Source organism: Nasonia vitripennis, chromosome 5 (assembly GCF_009193385.2).
Source record: "Nasonia vitripennis strain AsymCx chromosome 5, Nvit_psr_1.1, whole genome shotgun sequence".
Classification (NCBI taxonomy): domain Eukaryota; kingdom Metazoa; phylum Arthropoda; class Insecta; order Hymenoptera; family Pteromalidae; genus Nasonia; species Nasonia vitripennis.
This window is the reverse complement of record NC_045761.1, coordinates 24633126-24650600: the sequence shown is the minus strand read 5'-3', so window position 1 is coordinate 24650600 and position 17475 is coordinate 24633126. Positions and strand designations below refer to the sequence as shown.

Genomic DNA, 17475 nt, shown 5'->3' with positions numbered 1-17475 from the left:
ACACTCGCTGTACACACCGAACGACCAAAACTCGCGATTGTTCAACTAATTCAAAACCACTATATCTCTTACTGCTCTGGTACAACGAAAAAGTCGTTAAATTTTTCACTCGCACCAACGGGGCCGTATAGAGCGCGGAGAACAAGCGTGTAACAATGCTTACACACGAGTTCCTAATTGCTCCTTCCTCCAGGCGGTTTGCAGTGCAGTAGCTTTACACGGCTCTCGCGAAATGCTTCCTGGGGATATCTTTCGGTATATGTACATGCATAGACACCACTTACACAGAGACCCATGACACTCGGCTTTCATCGATGTCGCCGTGAACTGACCTCCACTGGCTGTATGGTCAGGCACTTTTACCGTCCGTGTTGTATATATATATATATATATATAGCAGTATACGAGAAAGTCACGCGATATAATACGAGCTCAGCCTGCAATCAGGCAGCCCAAACTGCGCCGGCGCCTAGGATGACACGGGCGTAAAAAGGAAAAAGCGGATATGCGTTAAGATGATTTTCTTTTTATTTTCGGGGGAAATTTCCGATGACGTGCGGGATCGTTCACGGCTCTTATCGTCGCGAGATGTGCGACGGGGATTGGCTTGTGTCCTTGGGATACGCTTATCTGAAATTCCTTGCGAAGTTTTTCGAGCAACTATGTCTGAATAATTTATAGTGGAAGAAACTCGTAGCGCCGGCTTTCTGGAATTTCTTTTTTATCAGGGAACGAGGATAAACAGATTTGGCCTTCAATAATTGAAAACCGCGCGTTGCATCATAATGTTTTTCAGGCTTATATTAGCCTGTATAATTAACCGATCCGGAGAAAAATTTCAGTTTCGACTCAACGACTGTAGACATAACGAGAGCCGACTTTCTACGCGATCAGCCGATTGTCTAATTACAACGTCCATAACCAGCCGCACACAAGATGCTCGCCAATAAAGATACGACGAGCAGCGATCGAAAGAAAGTTTACGGCGCGAATAAAGTTATCATCGAACAAAAAAAAACGATAATTGAATTTTACGTCTCCACGACGGCGGCAGAGAACCGCGTGGTAAAAGTTTATAAAAGCCACTCAAACTGCGCACAGCGAGAAAGTTCAAATTTGCACAGACGAAAGCGCGCGGGGCTATGATTCCTCATTAAACCTCTTCTCGCGCGCCGGTTTGAAGTTCATTCTCGGCTTTATATTGCGCGTACATACTTCTCCCAAAAAAGGTCGCTCCCGTTCGGGAAAAAAGGGTCGAATTCCTCGCGGCTACGAATAAAACAAACCGACTAATCACAATAAATCCGCGGAGTAGTCTACAACCGACAAGTTTATATCGCAACGCTGCAGCCGTTTAATTAACGCTCGTAAAGAGAGCCGCGCGTTTTGGTCGATTAAGCGCGGAGAAAGAGAGAGAGAGAGAGAGAGAGAGAGAGAGAGAGAGAGAGAGAGAGAGAGAGAGAGCGAGAGAGAGAGGAAAGACGAATGGCTATAGCATAGCTATATGTATAGAACGATGCCGAGAAATCCTAAACAACCATTAGGCGAGTTTCCGCTGCTGCTCGCGATTTAACGACGAGAGGATCTTGCGTATGCAGACGTGCGGTCGTTATGTGTCCTGCACGCATGTGTGTGTGTGTGTCCATCCATCTCCTGTCCGTCGCTGCGACTGCGGAGCGATCGTTCTTAACGAAGGAGATCTCTCTGTGCTGAAAATTGAATATTCGATGCGGCGAGAGGTTTCTTTTTGTTTGTATATTCGGATGAAAATATGACGATAACGCAGAAAACACGATCGCGTCTTACTTTACAATTCCAACCTCGCCGGAGCCGCCCGGAAATTAAATAACGAACGACATTGAAACAAGTTCGTAAGCACATTCAGAAACTTCGCGGCGCGCTGTTTCGCCATGCATTTGCGGTACATGTATACAAGTCGCGGCCCGTCAGAAGTACCGCAAACTCTTGCAGCTGCGCTAAACTTTACAGCAAAAAATCCTCCAATTTTCGTCGCCGGCAAAAAAAGCCCTTATACAATCGCAAATCTCTGATACAGAAGTCCGAGCTTTTTAAGACCGGCTCGTTTTTCACATTGATCTGACTTATGGCTCATACCACTCAGGACGTGCGGCGGATCGAGAGTCGACGCGACGCGAAAATTCTGGGGAGGTATATAGAGGCTCGTAAATCCGGAACAATGCGAGCCGCGCGGGAGACGCGGGACGAATTTGATGAGACTTTTGAAGAGAGGAAGCTTTATTAATGACGACTTGTCCGGCGAGAGGCTTGAGACGATTTGGATGCTTGCTTTTGACGTTTTTCCCTCGACCCAACTCCCGAGGACTACACCTCGCCTCATCTAATTTGCAAGAAGAGACACGTGGCAACAGCTTCCCGCAAGCGCCTCTCGTCGTCGCTACCGTCTTATTCTCCTACAGATTTCATAGACAACTCGGACTGCACAGCAAACTCCCGCGCGCCGAATTCGATCAGAGCGGTATGGAAACTTGGGCTGCTGAATTCGAGAGAGCAGAGCGCGTCCGTTGCAGTGTACGGCCCAGTTCGACTCGCGGTCACAAACAAGCGCTGAAATACTAATTAACTCTCGCGGCCAATTTGCGCGTGAGGCTACACTATAATTGCTTGTATTCTAAATGAAGCAGAGAGCGAACTGAAAAAGCCTCGAAGCAACAGCCGAAAACAATCACACATTCACCACGACTCTCGGTGAATAAATCCGACGTCTCTTCATCAACCTCACTGCGGCTGCACTCAAAAGCTTACACACACGATCTTCTCCTCTCCCCCCTCACATCTACAATTCATCCCGAGTCGTCTACTCGCGAAATATCAGCCCCTCCGAAGTATGAATCTCGACGCCTCTCTCTTTCTCCCCCAAAATAAAGCCGCAGCAGAACAAGAGAGCTGCAGCGCAGCGCGTTCGAGATTAATTCGCGAGCAGCACTCGATCACGATGTGCCGAGTCGCGTATAGATAAGAGCTGTACACACGAGAAGGAGATAAGGAAGCGGTGTAGGGCTTCTCCGCGCGCAGGTGAAAACGAACGAGCCGAGGCGCTGAAAAATTGCGATTCGCGTGTTCTAGGAAGGAAGCTCGAAATTCTTTAATCACCGGTGACAACGTCTCCCGGTAGGGTAAGTGAAAGCTCGCGCGATTTCGGTACAGGGAAAAAAGCTCCGCACTCGCGAGTATACTTATGCTTATCACAGGGCTCGTAATGCGGAGACGGGAGTCTTCCGACACGGATCTCCACTTCGCTGTAACCCCCGCGACGTGATCGCCGCAGTATTATGTAAGACCGAGAGAGAGCTTTCACGCTTTTTATTGCAGCGGACGCGACTTTCATCTTTTTCTCGCTCTCCCTCATTGTCTTCGAAAAAGCAGATCATCCGAATAGACCGATACTTTGTATACTTTGTTACTTTGACCGGTACTTTGCGACAAGCGCATATCCCAGACTTCAACAGCGGCTGTTTGCATTAATGCATCCCTTGCCCTTCTCGAAAACTCAGCCATAGCCTGTGGGAAGGATAAAGGACGACGCACCTATGCACCTTTGCCGCAGGACCGACGCGCGTGTTTGCGCGTAGCCGTACGTCTGTGTACGCATACATAGTCAAACCGACAGAGATGATGCGGCTTTGACTTTGCCATTTGCCTCTCCTTTTCCCTCTGTACGTGTGTGTACACTCGGAACTCTATGTCTATGAGACGTACCTACGCGACGACGAGAGTCTATTTCTCTTGTGCAGCCGCACTTTATTTGAACGCGGACGTTATACTCGTGTGCGTCTGTCTTTCGAATTCGAGGGCATAAAGAGCTGAGAGCTCGAGTGGCTGTGTTTTCTGAAATCAAGTTCTCAGGCCATATAAAATCTTCAAACGTGCGTGTAACTTCGGATAAACAAAGACAGAGAGAGAGAGAGAGAGAGAGAGAGAGAGAGAGAGAGAGAGAGAGAGAGAGAGAGAGAGAGATATTCCACGGGGATTACTTGTAAAATGCAAAAGGGGCAAACGAGGAGAGAAGGTCGAGTGCACTTCGCCGCGGTGTGTACAATCGATCTGGTTAGACGAATCTCACATTCAATTCCGCCGCAGTTACAAAGCAAGGAAATTGCGTAATTTCCGCTTTTCTTGCGCGCGACGCGCCTCTCTCCCTCTCTAGCTTATACCTCTCGTTCTAATGTAATGCCGTGTACACCCGATATGCAGCCGTCGTCGACACTCTCGCCTCGTCGGAAATCTCGTGGCATCTGCCTATTGTTTTGTTTTCCCTTCAATTTTTGCCTCCATCCCGCGACGCCTTTCAGCGCATACGCAGCTGGCTTTGACGTGAGTTTTTATGCGCCTTCGCTGGATATTTTTTTTTCTGTGATGTGTCGCTGTTTATTTCGAGACGACGTCGCTCGATATATTCCTCCAAAATCGAAAGAACATAATTTTCATGCAACGAGGTCGGCAGCGAATATCCGTTAATAATAAACGATCGAACGAAAACGACGGAAATTTTATTTCTACTTTGCAAGTCGAGCCATACATAAATCCGTCGTAAGATTAGCGGCGCTGCAGGAAGCCTCTTCCTTTCGTTCTCGCTCTCCACTAGTCCCGCGAATACAAGTGTCATTTTGATAAAGAGGATCGTATAATACCGCCAACTCTTGATGGGGCATCTCACGCGACATAAAACCACACAAGCTTTTCATATGTACAGTCGTAAAACACCGGGGCCGCCGCCGTCACTATCTGAAGAACGGTATCGACAATCGTTGCCATGAAGCTACGGTAATGCTTCCCTGGCACCAACGTAGCTAGTCTGGACTGCACGAAGGCATTAAATTATATTTCGTTATATAGTGCGTTGGCGCGATGTTTATCGCAGTGAAATTGTTTCTTTTTAATTTTTTTTTTTTTTGTTGAAAATGGTGTGGGTTTCTTTTAATTGCACTTGTTCCGAGAAAATGAAATGAAAAATGTGTACAGTTTACATCGAGGATCCAACGCATTTGGTTTTTACGAGAGAAGCTTCGATTTTCCTCGCAGCGGCGCGTTATAGGCGCCGATAAGGATTATCGAGCGTATGGTAAATGGAAAGCGCTGTGCGCCGGTTTCGAAATAAAGTATTTTCGAGGCTGAACAGCGTCGATAGGTCATAACTTATTTACCTCGACGTTTCCCGATATATTCGGCAAGATTTACCGGCGCCAGATTCGCTCGAAGATCTGCAAGCTCGACGCGCGTGTACACACAGTCGAAAATTCCGCGTTAAAGCTCGCCGGGAATAAATAGCTTGCGAGCATCGACATCGAAAGACTGTTTCGAAATGCGCCTGTGTGTACGGTTTACGATTATCTCGCTACAAACGCGGACATGATGCGTAAAACGGTTAACCGTTCTCGTGGTCTCTCACACGTGGTGAGCTGTTGTCGCTGTAGCCGCAATTTAGTGCTTCCAGTCGTTCTCGCCCCGCATTACGACAAATATACGGGGGAGTAAAAATACCTCGGAAATTAGCGCGAATATATAATTCATTTTCGTGCCAACGAAGGAGTTTCCATAAATTAGAAAAATCTTCCTCCGAGCTTGCGACTCGAGGGAGTAAAAAAGTTACAGCCGTTACGGAAAAAGCTCGTCGCGGGAGAGAAGTAAAAACTCTCTCGATGCTTACGTAAGAATCGCTGCAGTGTCACACGCCGACAGTAATTGCGCGGACTTACGGAACGCGACGTTCGAGAGAAGAGTTTCATAGTCAGCGAGGAATTTTATTCCGACAGACGATGATCGGTTATTACACACGATTAATTAATCTTTCAGCGCGCGCACTTTTTTAAGTTTCCTCAGTCGCTGCTCGAAATTCAATTATTTCAGGCCGGAGGTAGGGCAAGAAGCCAAGAGATTATTCGGCGATGGCAAGAAGCATCATCGGAGAAATGCAAAAGAAAATAGCTCGCGTACATCGAAACTAGATCTCGAGTCAGCGAGGGGGATCGGATCAAACTGGGGCTGCCTCCAATCGAGACGAGGCCGTACAAGTGACTCCGTAGAAATGAAACGGAAGAATACTTCGGGAAATGCTACTGCCAGTGTGTAAGCGAGCACACAAGGGCGAGGCAGCTTCAACGAGTTAAAACGTCCCTATGTGATAAGATTTTTCCGTACACACACGTCTGCGCGCAGAGCACGAAATCCCAAGCCGAAAAAAGGAATCGAGTCGAGCCCGAAGATAATGCAGCCGTCGAAATCCACGCGCAGGCACACGATGAAAAAGCTCTCGCTATACACTTGCACACACGTATACATGTATAGCCCTCTAGCGGCGACTCCGGCAAGCAGTAGCACACACCGCGGACGCACAAGGGACGCCCCGCCCTCTCACTGCTCATCGGCGCAGGCAGGGGTTGCAATGCTTGCGCGCGCGCGTAGCAAGCTCGGATCGATCCGACCCCTCTCTCGGGCTCTCTGGCTCGTTTCTCCGTTTCACGCGGCCGACGGAAGCCTCGAGCGGCTTCAGTCTGAACTCGGGTTCACTCAGTCCACGACCGTTTGCCACGAGACTTCTTCGCTCTCCGGTTTCTCTTCTCTCTCTTTCTATCTCTGCCTATCTCTGTCTTACTTTCTGTCTCTCTGTCTGTCTCTCTGTCTGTCTCTCTTTCTCTCTCTCTCTCTCTCTCTCTCTCTCTCTCTCTCTCTCACGCGTACGCGCGAGCGAGCGCGACTCACGGATCCGGCCAGAAGGGCGATACACACATATCCGTCTGTCTATACCTCACCTCGTATACTCCTTGTTTCTTCTTCTGTCGTGTTTTGTTTTTTCATCGTTGTCGCTCTTACTCTCCGTCCCTCTTTCTCTCTCTCTCTCTCTCTCTCTCTCTCTCTCTCTCTCTCTCTCTCACTCATACTTTCCGGCGCTTGTTTATACGCCAGAGCTTGCGGCAGTGCGACAGTGTGTCCGTGCGCGGCGCGAAAAGCTTCCTGTACAAACACGCTCTGGATAAAAGACGGCAATAGAGAGAGAGAGAGAGAGAGAGAGAGAGAGAGAGAGAGAGAGAGAGAGAGAGAGAGAGAGAGAGAGAGAGGGAGGGAGAAAGACAGACAGAGACAGAGAAAGACAGAGAGACTCGTGCCGTGTATCCGCGCTCTCGAAGCGTTGATACACAGCGCGACGAGGAGAGAGAAAAAAAGAAAACACATACCCCTCCACACACACACGCACGCAACATAGACACATATATCTATATCTATACCCATCTCCATCTGCGAGTATACAGATAGGCGTAGCGGGCGCGCGCCGCCGCGTTTACCTCGCGCCGAGAGAGCAGCAGTAGCAGCAGCAGCAGCAGTCGGAGTCAGTCTTCTATCGGCTTCCCCGTCGAGCGCACCTACACACCTATACGCCCTCAGACCCCCCTCTCGTATACAGACGTACATATACACATAGAGAGAGAGAGAGAGAGAGCACGCGCGCGCAGTAGCGGAAGGAAAAAGCGCACGCAAGGTTAGAGAGAGAGAGAGAAAGACTCGGCCGACTCTCTTGCACACGCACGAGGATAGCGCAGCACGAGTAAATACAGATACGCGGCTACGAGGAGAGCAGCAGTGCCGGCGATTCGAGGACGCTCTGAGATCGAGGTGAGTCTTCTTCTGTGTATCGTATATGGATTTTCGGTATTTTTAAAGTTTCTCCCTCCGACGGCCTATATCGATTCGCCGAGAGATGAGAGTCGAGCTTTTGTTCGCGCGGCTTTCGGGCAGACGCTCGCGTTAATTATGAATCGGGTGGACTATTTCAGCCGCGACGGAGAGCGAGCTGCGACGTTTTTCCGTATGCGAGTGGCGCGCGATTAAAAATGTTACTCGCAATGTTGTTGCGAAGCTTTCTTCGGTTCGAGTTTATCAGGGGGTCAAACGATAACGCCTATCGGACGCAACATTATTTTCGAGGGCGACGATGCTTTACCGAGAGGATTTTTCCTGGCGAGTATATTTTCGATACGCAGTCGTAAACAAAAGTGCGGGGGTTACGCTGGTGGTCCGTCGAGCTTTCGGTAAATTGAAAGAGGAGAAAAAATATTTTTGTATGAAATAAACGAAGTTTGATGGAAAAATAGAGAGCTGAAAGGTCTGCGTTATTTTCTTACGAAAAAATTGCTCCTTTTTACGTTGGAATATACGTTCAATTTGATTACAACGAAAATAGGTTCGACTGCCGGGAAATGTTTATTACAGCGGTGAATGCTTTGTGTGCGCAGTCTATTTCCGAGGATTCTGCAAATTAAATCTTCGCAACGGCTTTTGTACGTTTACGCTGATGAAGATCCCGCTAATTCCTCGCGAGAACTTCATTTTATCGCAATCCGCGCGTACAAACGTTGATGAAATGAATTTTTCCGGCTTTTTCCAATTTACATCCGAACGAGTTACTCTCTCGGCATGTTTCGTTGCCAAGAGTTCATTATCCATAACGATGACGGTTACAATGTAAAAATGAATTCGTGAAAAAAATCCGAAATAAAAGAGAAACTGCAGCCCCTACTCGGCAACATTCCTCCCCTAACTCACCTGTCTCTCACAATACAAGCCCCGCGTGCCCTTATACCCATCTTTTTTCACCTCCTCTCCAGCAACTCGGTCGGTAAAACAACGACGAGGAGGACGACAACAACAACCCCATACCTAAAAAGCAGTCCCTCGTTTCCTACTTCTAGCCCAAGTACACACACACACACAGAGCTACTCGCCTGCTGCACGAAAACGCGCGAGAAAAAGAGGCCGCAGTGGCACAGCATAACGCGCCCCGTGCAATCTCTCTGTCTCTCTCTCTCTCTCTCTCACTCCGCTGCGAGCCCGGCTCGATAAAATGCCGCGCGCGAAGGTTAGGTCTCGCTCCCTCTCTATCTCTCCGGCGCACAGGTCTCATCGATTTCGTCGACGGGGGCCGGCGCTCTCTCACCTTCCGCCGCCGCCGCCGCTCAGGTGCATAGCAGCTTTCACGCGGTCACGGCGCGCGCAGGCATGGCTTATCGCTGGCTCGCTTTTTTATATAGATGTGGAAGGTGTACGATTGGTGAGGAAGTAGGTTTTTTAGATCTTAAATTTGAGATTCTAATTTTTTTTTCTTGGAAGAGAAAAAATAAAACGTGTCCAAGTTTCCTTTTATCGATCATTTCGAAATGAGCCAGAGTCGGGCTTTCTTCCCGGCGATTATTGTTCTTTTTTGGCACTTCCAGTGCCGCTATCGATCGCTAGCAAAGTTGAAAAAAAAAAAGAATGTCTCTCATAGTTGAGCTTGACCTGAGCTGTAACGAAAGCATGTACTTTTAAAGTTGGACGGTTTACTTTTTCGGATCCTTGAACTTTTATCGACGATTATTATCATTGGACTTTCCGACAGTTCGCAGATATGGCTCCGAGCTCTCCAGAGTCCTTTGGGATAATTAGAAGCGCTGGGAAACGTCACGACTTTTAATCCTTAAATTTCTTTCGGATATTTGTTTACTGCTCCCGAAGTATAGACACACTTTGAAAACGGAGTTGAGCAAACTCTCGAATTCCGAGATTCCGTTGTTCGAAAATACTAAAATATTGAATGTCGAAACTGGTGACTCAACTTTCTTTTTCCCTTATTTCCCCTGAGCTTTTCGAGGAGATCATAAAACATTTTTTTGCTCCTTGTATATTTTTTCATCTCTCCGGGAATGTTTATGGTATTATGCGCGTAAAATGTTAAAGCACATGTCTCGCAGTATTTCCCTGGAGCTTCTTCTTTTACAAGCCTACGTTTGACATTCGCATATTCTTCCTAACGACACGATTGAGTGCACGATTCGGAATTAAAAAAAGAAAGAATTAAATATAATATAATCGACTTGTTTTCCAAAAGAGCTAACTAAGGAGAAACAAAGCTCGAGCAAACAAGGTGCTTTTTTCGCTGCTTTCAGCGGAAGCACGATTCGGCCGCGGAATAAAACGTCGCCGTAATCCGTCGTCGTCCTGTCCCCATTTGATCTGCGGTTTCCTCTCCGGCTCTCTCTCTTTCTTCGCTTACTGGCTGCGCAGCCTAATATACAGTGGTGGTGGTGCAAGCGGAGTGTCTGGCGGCTTGTAGCCACGGCGCTCGTTGTTTTTGAGCCTCGGGGAAGCCAGAAGAGAAAGAGAGAGAGAGTGGGAGACAGAGTCGGGGTAAATAAGAGAAAAGCCGGAGCATTATTACGAGTTTAGTGTCGGGATCGAGTGCTTGTTCATCAGGCGCGTTGCCGGGAGATGGAGGCTGTTACATTTGTATACACCCTTTTTCTTTTTATACGCTCGTATGAGTCGCGATGGTTATGACGATCGTTCGAATACGATTTGGGTTTTGATGATTCGTTCTTGCACGGCCGCATGCATTTGAATAAATATGAATACGAGACTCCGTCATGCGTAGAGCTTGCAAGCTCTGATTGAGTCGCGCTCTTTGAAACATCGACAAACAGAGAAACGCATCGATCTCCTGAAAAGCCCCGCGTAAAACAATGAAACTAGGTAAGAAGATCCAACCCTCTCAGCCCCAATCCAACCCCCTCCTCTCACCGCGCGCTCGCGGAAGAGAAGAAAAGGCTCCGCAGCCTCCCTTCCTCGCGCGCACTTTGCGTGCAATATTTGCAACTCGAAATTCAATCTTAACGCTCTCTCTCTCTCTCTTGTCGCGTCGCGTGACCTTGGCTTCTCTCGCTCCCTCTCTTTCTCTCTCGCGCGCGTTGTGCCACTGGCTATCGATTTTCGCGCGCGTGTGTACCGCGCGCGAGCCGTGCGCGCGTATAGCGTGTATATTCGAGGGAAAATCGAGGTTAAGTGTCCCTCCCTTCCGCCGACGCTTTTTTCCGGCGGCCGATGCTGCGCGCGCGCAATTTTTGCATTATTTACGAGAGAAAGAGCGCCGACGACGAGTAATTGCCGGTTACGCGTCATCATTAGGAGAAAGCGAGAGGACTTATGCTACACTTTTTTTTATTTTTTTTTATTTCGGAGGTGTTGTAAAAAAAGCTCCGACTCGACCGAGGAAGTTACACGTAGTAGGGAGCAGCGCTCGGATAACTGCTTTCACTTTTAAGTTCGTTACGCGAAACTCATTAGCCATACCACCGCGTTATGGATACGCTCTTGTAATGGAATAAAGACACGTATCTGATGCACTTGATGGCGACACGAATGACGAGAGAGGGAGAGAGAGAGAGAGAGAGAGAGAGAGAGAGAGAGAGAGAGAGAGGGCTGTAAACCGCGAATCCGCGAATAGCTCGAATCGTTAAACGTTTTGACAGACTATTCTGGATACGCGGAGTCCTTGCGCGCTTTGTCATACTTCCAACTAATTGCAAGCTCCGCTTCAGTCGTTCTGATGCAACCTTCGACTCTTTCGCAGTGAACTTCGCCTACTGCTGTCCCTAAATTATGGAAACATCCTATGCTTTATTTGTACTGCAGCCGTCGTAGGCAGCCTTGAATGTGTCAATATAATCATTGTGTTTCGCGTGGATACACGCTGTGCTAAAGTGGAGCAAAGTTCCATTTTACAGCAGTCAACGGGAGACCTTGCTTTTGTATGTATACTGCAAATTGCCGGGACATAAAAAGCGGCTTTGGAATTCAAGTTTAGCATAAAAATTGTATTATTAGATCAATAGTCATTTTTAAGATGGACTGCCAGCGCTTTTAGCGCAGCCTTCGCATTATCGAGGCTGTATGCATTATATACGAAAGTTTAATTTTTTACCCATGAAGGAGAGAAAAAATTTATTACGCCTTTGTTACTGCTTTCCCTCGTTACTTTCAAATATAAAATCAGACGTACGTAAAAGCTTTAGTGGCTTGTGATATTCATAAATTCTTGCATCAAAATATCGTAAAGACAATGCGCTTTTTAAAGCAAAAGCTCGTAAACCTTCTGCCTGGAAATCAAACCTTAATTGTAATCAACGTTAATAAAAAGTATACGATCGGGACAAACCATCAGCCTCTCACGCGTGTGTAGACCAATTCTAAACAATCGCGGATCCTCCTTCCGTTGGCAATTAACGCGAGGGGGGCTTGAGGTCGATACATCCGCGTCCGATTACGAGATAAAGGAAGGAAGGCAGCTGATCCCGCGGTTTCGGCCTTCCCCCAACGAGCCACCTGGCTTTACAGGATCCGGCGGACCGAACACCGACTCGATCTACTGAGCAGCGTTGCGCGGTTCACTGCACTTTCGCCCGCTGGGCTTTACGATCATACGGGTTGATCATCGTGGTTTGGGGCTGATTCAAAATTTCAGTTGCTTCGTTAACTACCCCCTAAACCGAATCAAATACGAAAGCTCGCTATTCCAGAATCTATTCTTCGAAGCAGCCTACTGCATGACAGTGGAATTCTCCTCTGAAACCGTACAATCCACGTAAACGCGCACATCGTCCAAGGCTAGCATTAGCCACGCTTCGAAAACCACAATTTTCCTCCATTAAAAGCTCCTCGACTTGCCTAAAAGCTCCACGAGAGATTTTCGCGTAAAAAGGCATAACCTTGGCGCGGCAGATCTCGGCTGCGATCTCTCCACGGTATGTGGTTTACGGCCGTCATTAGGCCGTCGCTTTTGCAAAAGAACTGCAGCGTCGCCCGTGACCTTCGATCGGCAGGGGCTCGTGTCGTTAGCCGCGGGAGAAGCTATAGGCCGGCCGACTGCAGTCGATACACAAGGCTATAGGCTCGCATTTCTTATTCACGAGTCTGACGTTGTGTGTGCGTGTATACGTGGGGGCTTGCTTGCAGAAGTTGCTCTTATATCTCCAAGACGCTTCTGTCTCTTTTTCAAGCTCGACGAGCTTGTTAATTTTTCAGGTCTTTACCCAGAATAGAAGTAATTATCTTCGGTTTTTGAATAATCGAGAAGTCTATAATCGTCGCGATAATAGTTCGTTAATTATGAAAGCGAAAATCCTTGAAAATCAAGCACGAATTCATCAACACCGCCGGGAGAGGGGCCGAGGTGGAGTAAACAAAAAAGCTCCCCTCATTCAAAACAGCGAAAAGCGCCGAAAACCCGGGAGAACGCATTCGTTTCTTCGGGAAACGCGGAACCGAGCTCCCGCGAGGATTCGCCCGTGCAGTGTGTACTATATAGCCTTTGTGCGCATACCGCAAAGCGGCCGTCTGTGTATGTGTGCACCTGAGTCCCGTGGGGGGCGGCTCTTGCTACTGCGCCCCGAAATCGTCGATTGCGATCACCATTGACTGGCCGCATCGACGACGTTGCGCTGGAAATTCGATAATCGTGTTTTTTTTCCTCGCTGGATTCGAGAAAAGCTCGGAGTGGATTTCTATGCGTGTAATAATGAGCACGGAATAATCTAAACTAGCACAATGACGAACGAGCACTTACGCTCGAAAAGTGTAGTTAAAATAGCAAAGTTTTAATAGCTCTCGTATATAGCATTTGATAAAAGCTCTCTCTGAAGTATCCGTGATATAGCGAGCGATGTGCTTTCAATGTAAAGTACAGCAGTCGTTGTAACGTTTTATTTCGACGAATTCCGCTTCAATAATTCACAAAAGAATACATTCGGTTTCACTGCGAAACTAAATATTACAATTACGCATAGAAAAGCTCGTTGTGTGCCTATAGCGCAAGGTTAAAAAGCTGACCTTTCGCCGTGTACAGTTCGATTGGCAAAGCGGAGATTATCGACTCGACCGACTTTTTTCTCTCCCTTTCTCTCTCTCCGCCGTTCGCGCCTCGCCCCATTAGCATTTCTTCTTTCCCCAACGCGGCAAAAAAAAATACACGCGTCTCGTCTCCCTAATCAGCTGGAGAATAGCGTTTTAATTTGTTATGCGCCTATGGATGAGCAACAAATAGGCGATAAAAGAGGATAACGCCGAGGAATAAAAATGATGAGGTATTGCGCTCTGTATTGCCCCCCCTCTCTCTCTCTCTCTCTCTCTCTCTCTCTCTCTCTCTCTCTCTCTCTCTATTTTTTGTATTCGCCTAACGGCTTGTGCAAGTTTAACGGAGTTGTTTCTTTGATTTATTACGTGAGTTTTTTACATTCATGGGCTTGTTCTACCTCGTCCATTGTTGGGCTCGGGAGTATAAAGCATTCGCTGGAATGCGTGTACGCTGCATTTTGAATTAGTATAAGGATGTGTACACAGCATTGTAACGAGAAAATATTCGTCTGCTCGTAATAATCCTTCGGCGTTTATTTATTCACTCGTACACGCGGCTGCAGTGAAATAAATTTCAAAACTTCCAACTCGAACTGACGAGAGCTGTGCCAGGAGTATAGCTCCGAGAGGGATATCAATCAATGAGAACTAACGATGTCGTTGCGATATTGGCTTCACGCGAATAGGCACACGAGCTAAATAAATCAGCATATTTATTTGTGTTCCCGCCACAGTCGTTACCTCCAGTAATATAGCCATTCAATAAATACACACAGTCGATCGATCGATGTTATTTATAACAATAGCTCGTCTCATCATGATCCCGTCGGTATCAAAAACGCCGCATACGTATAACATTCAATCGTCGTATAAAACAATCTATAAATACATTACAGCCAAGTTGAATTGCGCGGAGCTTCGCGTTTTTCACGTTATCGCTAAAATATTCAAGCGAACGATAATTCATCGCTATCCGAGAGTGCGCGGACACCAAACTCCAATTATTCACGGTTATTTGTAAACGAAATTCGTGAACAATGGGAATAAATTAAACGACGCGCGCAGCATCGCCGCTGCAGGTTAGCCCGCGGATGAAAAATGCATTCGTTTAATCATCGCACACATGCGCGAGCGAGAGAGATTGCGTACGAAATCGCAAACCAGTCGCGTTTAATTATGAACGAAAAAATTAAAAACTCTGCTGCCCTGGCACGTGCACGAATAAAAGGACGACTCGCAGTAAAAAAAAAAAAAATACACCCGACGATTTACTCCCTTGATTACTTTCTCCCTGCTCGTTCTGTGTGTGCGAATACGTGTCCGTTTGGCCATTTTCATTCGGCCGGTTTCTGCATTTCCCTGTGATCTCCTCATTTTTATTTCTCCTCGGTGCAGTAAAACATGGAATGTGCTCCGGAGAATTATGCATTTGGTTATATGCGCGGAATGAAAGCGGGTCAGTGCAGGGGGAGAAAAGGGAGAAGCTACGGATTAGGAGGTATACATCGGAGCGGCCCGACCGGTCGCCGAATTGAACTACTACGTTGCATACACATATGTACAGCGAGGAGAAGCTGGAGACGCGCATTTTTCCGCGCCAGTTTTAAAGTGCAAGGTCGCCTGCGCGAAAACGTGAGCTGAATGTCGCCGGGCGCGCGCATGTAATGCCGTGAAAATTACTCGTCCTCTCGGGTGCGCGGAATATTCTCTGCGCATCTCTGTTTCGTCGCGGGACGGAAGAAGAGAACTAACAATTTTTAATACAGCGGCAAGGATTCGCGATGTGAATAAAAGCGGAAAATATTGCTTCTCGAAGCGCGCATGAATATTTGAAACGTTTTCCGTTTACACGAAGAATTTTTCACTCGTCGCGGATGATACACTTATTGTCGATATAACAATCGTTCTGTGTAGCTACGTGTACTCGAGAACGAAGTAGGAAGTTGGAAGTACACTTTACAAAACTAATATTTTCCCGCGAAGGGAGAGAGAGAGAGGAGAAACGGTAATTTCTTGCTCTAAAACTTGACGCTTTTAATACGACAGCCAGAGAGAAAGAGCGAGAGAGAGAGAGAGAGAGATAGAGAGATAGAAAGAGAACTTCTCGGCGAACTGGGAAGAAAGTTCGATTAAGCCAACAGATGTATATTTTGTTTCCGTAAACACAAAGGACGAAAGTTACGCAGTTTGAAATTACTGAAATCGATCATAGCCTATCTATCTTCCGGATCTGGATTAAACAGCGCTCAGGCAATTATAAATCGCTGTTGTGCTATGAACATATTTCCAAATCGAAAATCGTCCCGCGAAAAAAACCGAACTTTCCTCCCAGAGATCGATCGATAACTTCTCCCTCCGTTTCTTCGATCGACCGTCCGATTCTCTACTTCTTCCCCTACGTATGTCCTTCGAATTTATTTTGCCTCTCTCTCCGGAGGGTCTCGCGCTGCGTCGAGATGAAAGAGACGCAGCCCGTGAATGGGATTTTCGTATGATAATGGAATTCCTAGATACTTTTCTTTCTCCTTTTTTATCTCGACGTACACGAGGCTGCGTTTTATTGTTTTCCGCGCGACACGTGAACGTTGTTTGCGGAAGCGTTGATTGGCAGGAGTGACGAATTGTCGAATAGAAAATAAACGCGTCTCCGACTCGTACTAACGAAGTGACTTTGTTTTCTGTTTCAGGTAAGGATCACCGAGAGATTTCTCGTCAGTTTTTCTTTGAACCGTAAGTCCGAAAGAATTTAATTCTCACTTCCGCTAAATTCCCTTTATCAAAGCTCCGCGCGAAATTAGAATTCGAAAAAAGCTCGCTTATAGGATTCGGATTAAAAAAGCCCGCAGGAGAAAAAACTCCTGGAAGCGCAACAAACCGATACAAATTGCATTTATCCTTACTTATTTTCCCGCTTTATTCAGTCGGATTGCACTTCTTTTCCAACTTCAATTCAGCACGTTCCCGATATTCCATTCTCCGCTCCAGCTATTCCTCTCTTTCTCTCTACACTCTACACACACACACACACACACATATATATATATATATACATGCCTTCCTTTTAAAATGCAAAACGGCATTCGTCCGATGCGCTGCCGAAAAGGCGCCGCGCAGCCAATAATACAGCCGTTGTTTTCGCCTTTGATGTGGAAATTTCGTTTACCCCTTTTTCGCCTTTAATTTCTTTTCAGACGCGCGCGCGCCGCGAGAATTCCAAGTAGAAACGCGAAATTTAGATATACACACTTAAGCCAGAGAAAGCAAGAGAAAAAGGCAGTCGAAGCTTGAACGCAAAGAGGAATGCAGAAGTGTGTATGTGTGCAGGTTCTATCAACGGGGAAATTCTATTTGCGGTGGGATATCATTGTCGATCGGATGGAAGAGATGGCGGTCATTGTTTGCAGGGAGATTTCGCGCTGGAATTTTTTTGCCTGTGGTATATTGAGCGAGCGAGGTGTTTCAATTTTAACGTCGTTGGTGATTATTGGCGAATATCTTATCTCGCTGCCAGCTCACATCGATTCTTAATTTTCGCGTGGGCCAAACAACAGCTACGCGCATTTAACAATAACAATCGAAAACAGCGGCTGCGTACGTCGAGTAAATATCCCAGCTCGTATCAAGGAAAAAGCACGAGCGAGAACAGCGACGTCCTCGCAAAAGCCATCCGCTATCGAGCAGCAGATGCGGCTTATCTGTTCTCGCGTGTATCTCTCAATCTCGAGTGGCCCGCGCGGACAACGGCTCGAACTTGCAGCGAATCGAATAGCTCGAGGTGGG

At 47.1% G+C, this 17475-nt stretch overlaps 1 protein-coding gene across 4 annotated transcripts in view; it reads left to right on the top strand.

The window, feature by feature from the left end:
- The first annotated feature begins 6458 nt into the window (after positions 1-6458).
- Positions 6459-17475, top strand: part of LOC107981128 (complexin) — a 175370-nt gene continuing 164353 nt past the window's right edge. Inside the window, exons 1-2 of one of the 4 annotated variants that reach the window (XM_031931334.2) lie at positions 6459-6587; positions 7287-7647. The gene's annotated coding sequence lies outside the window, so the exon portion shown is untranslated. Of the gene's footprint in view, positions 6772-7286; positions 7648-17475 lie in introns of all 4 variants that reach the window. The other 3 variants (XM_031931336.2, XM_031931335.2, XM_032600658.1) reach the window with 3 other exon arrangements.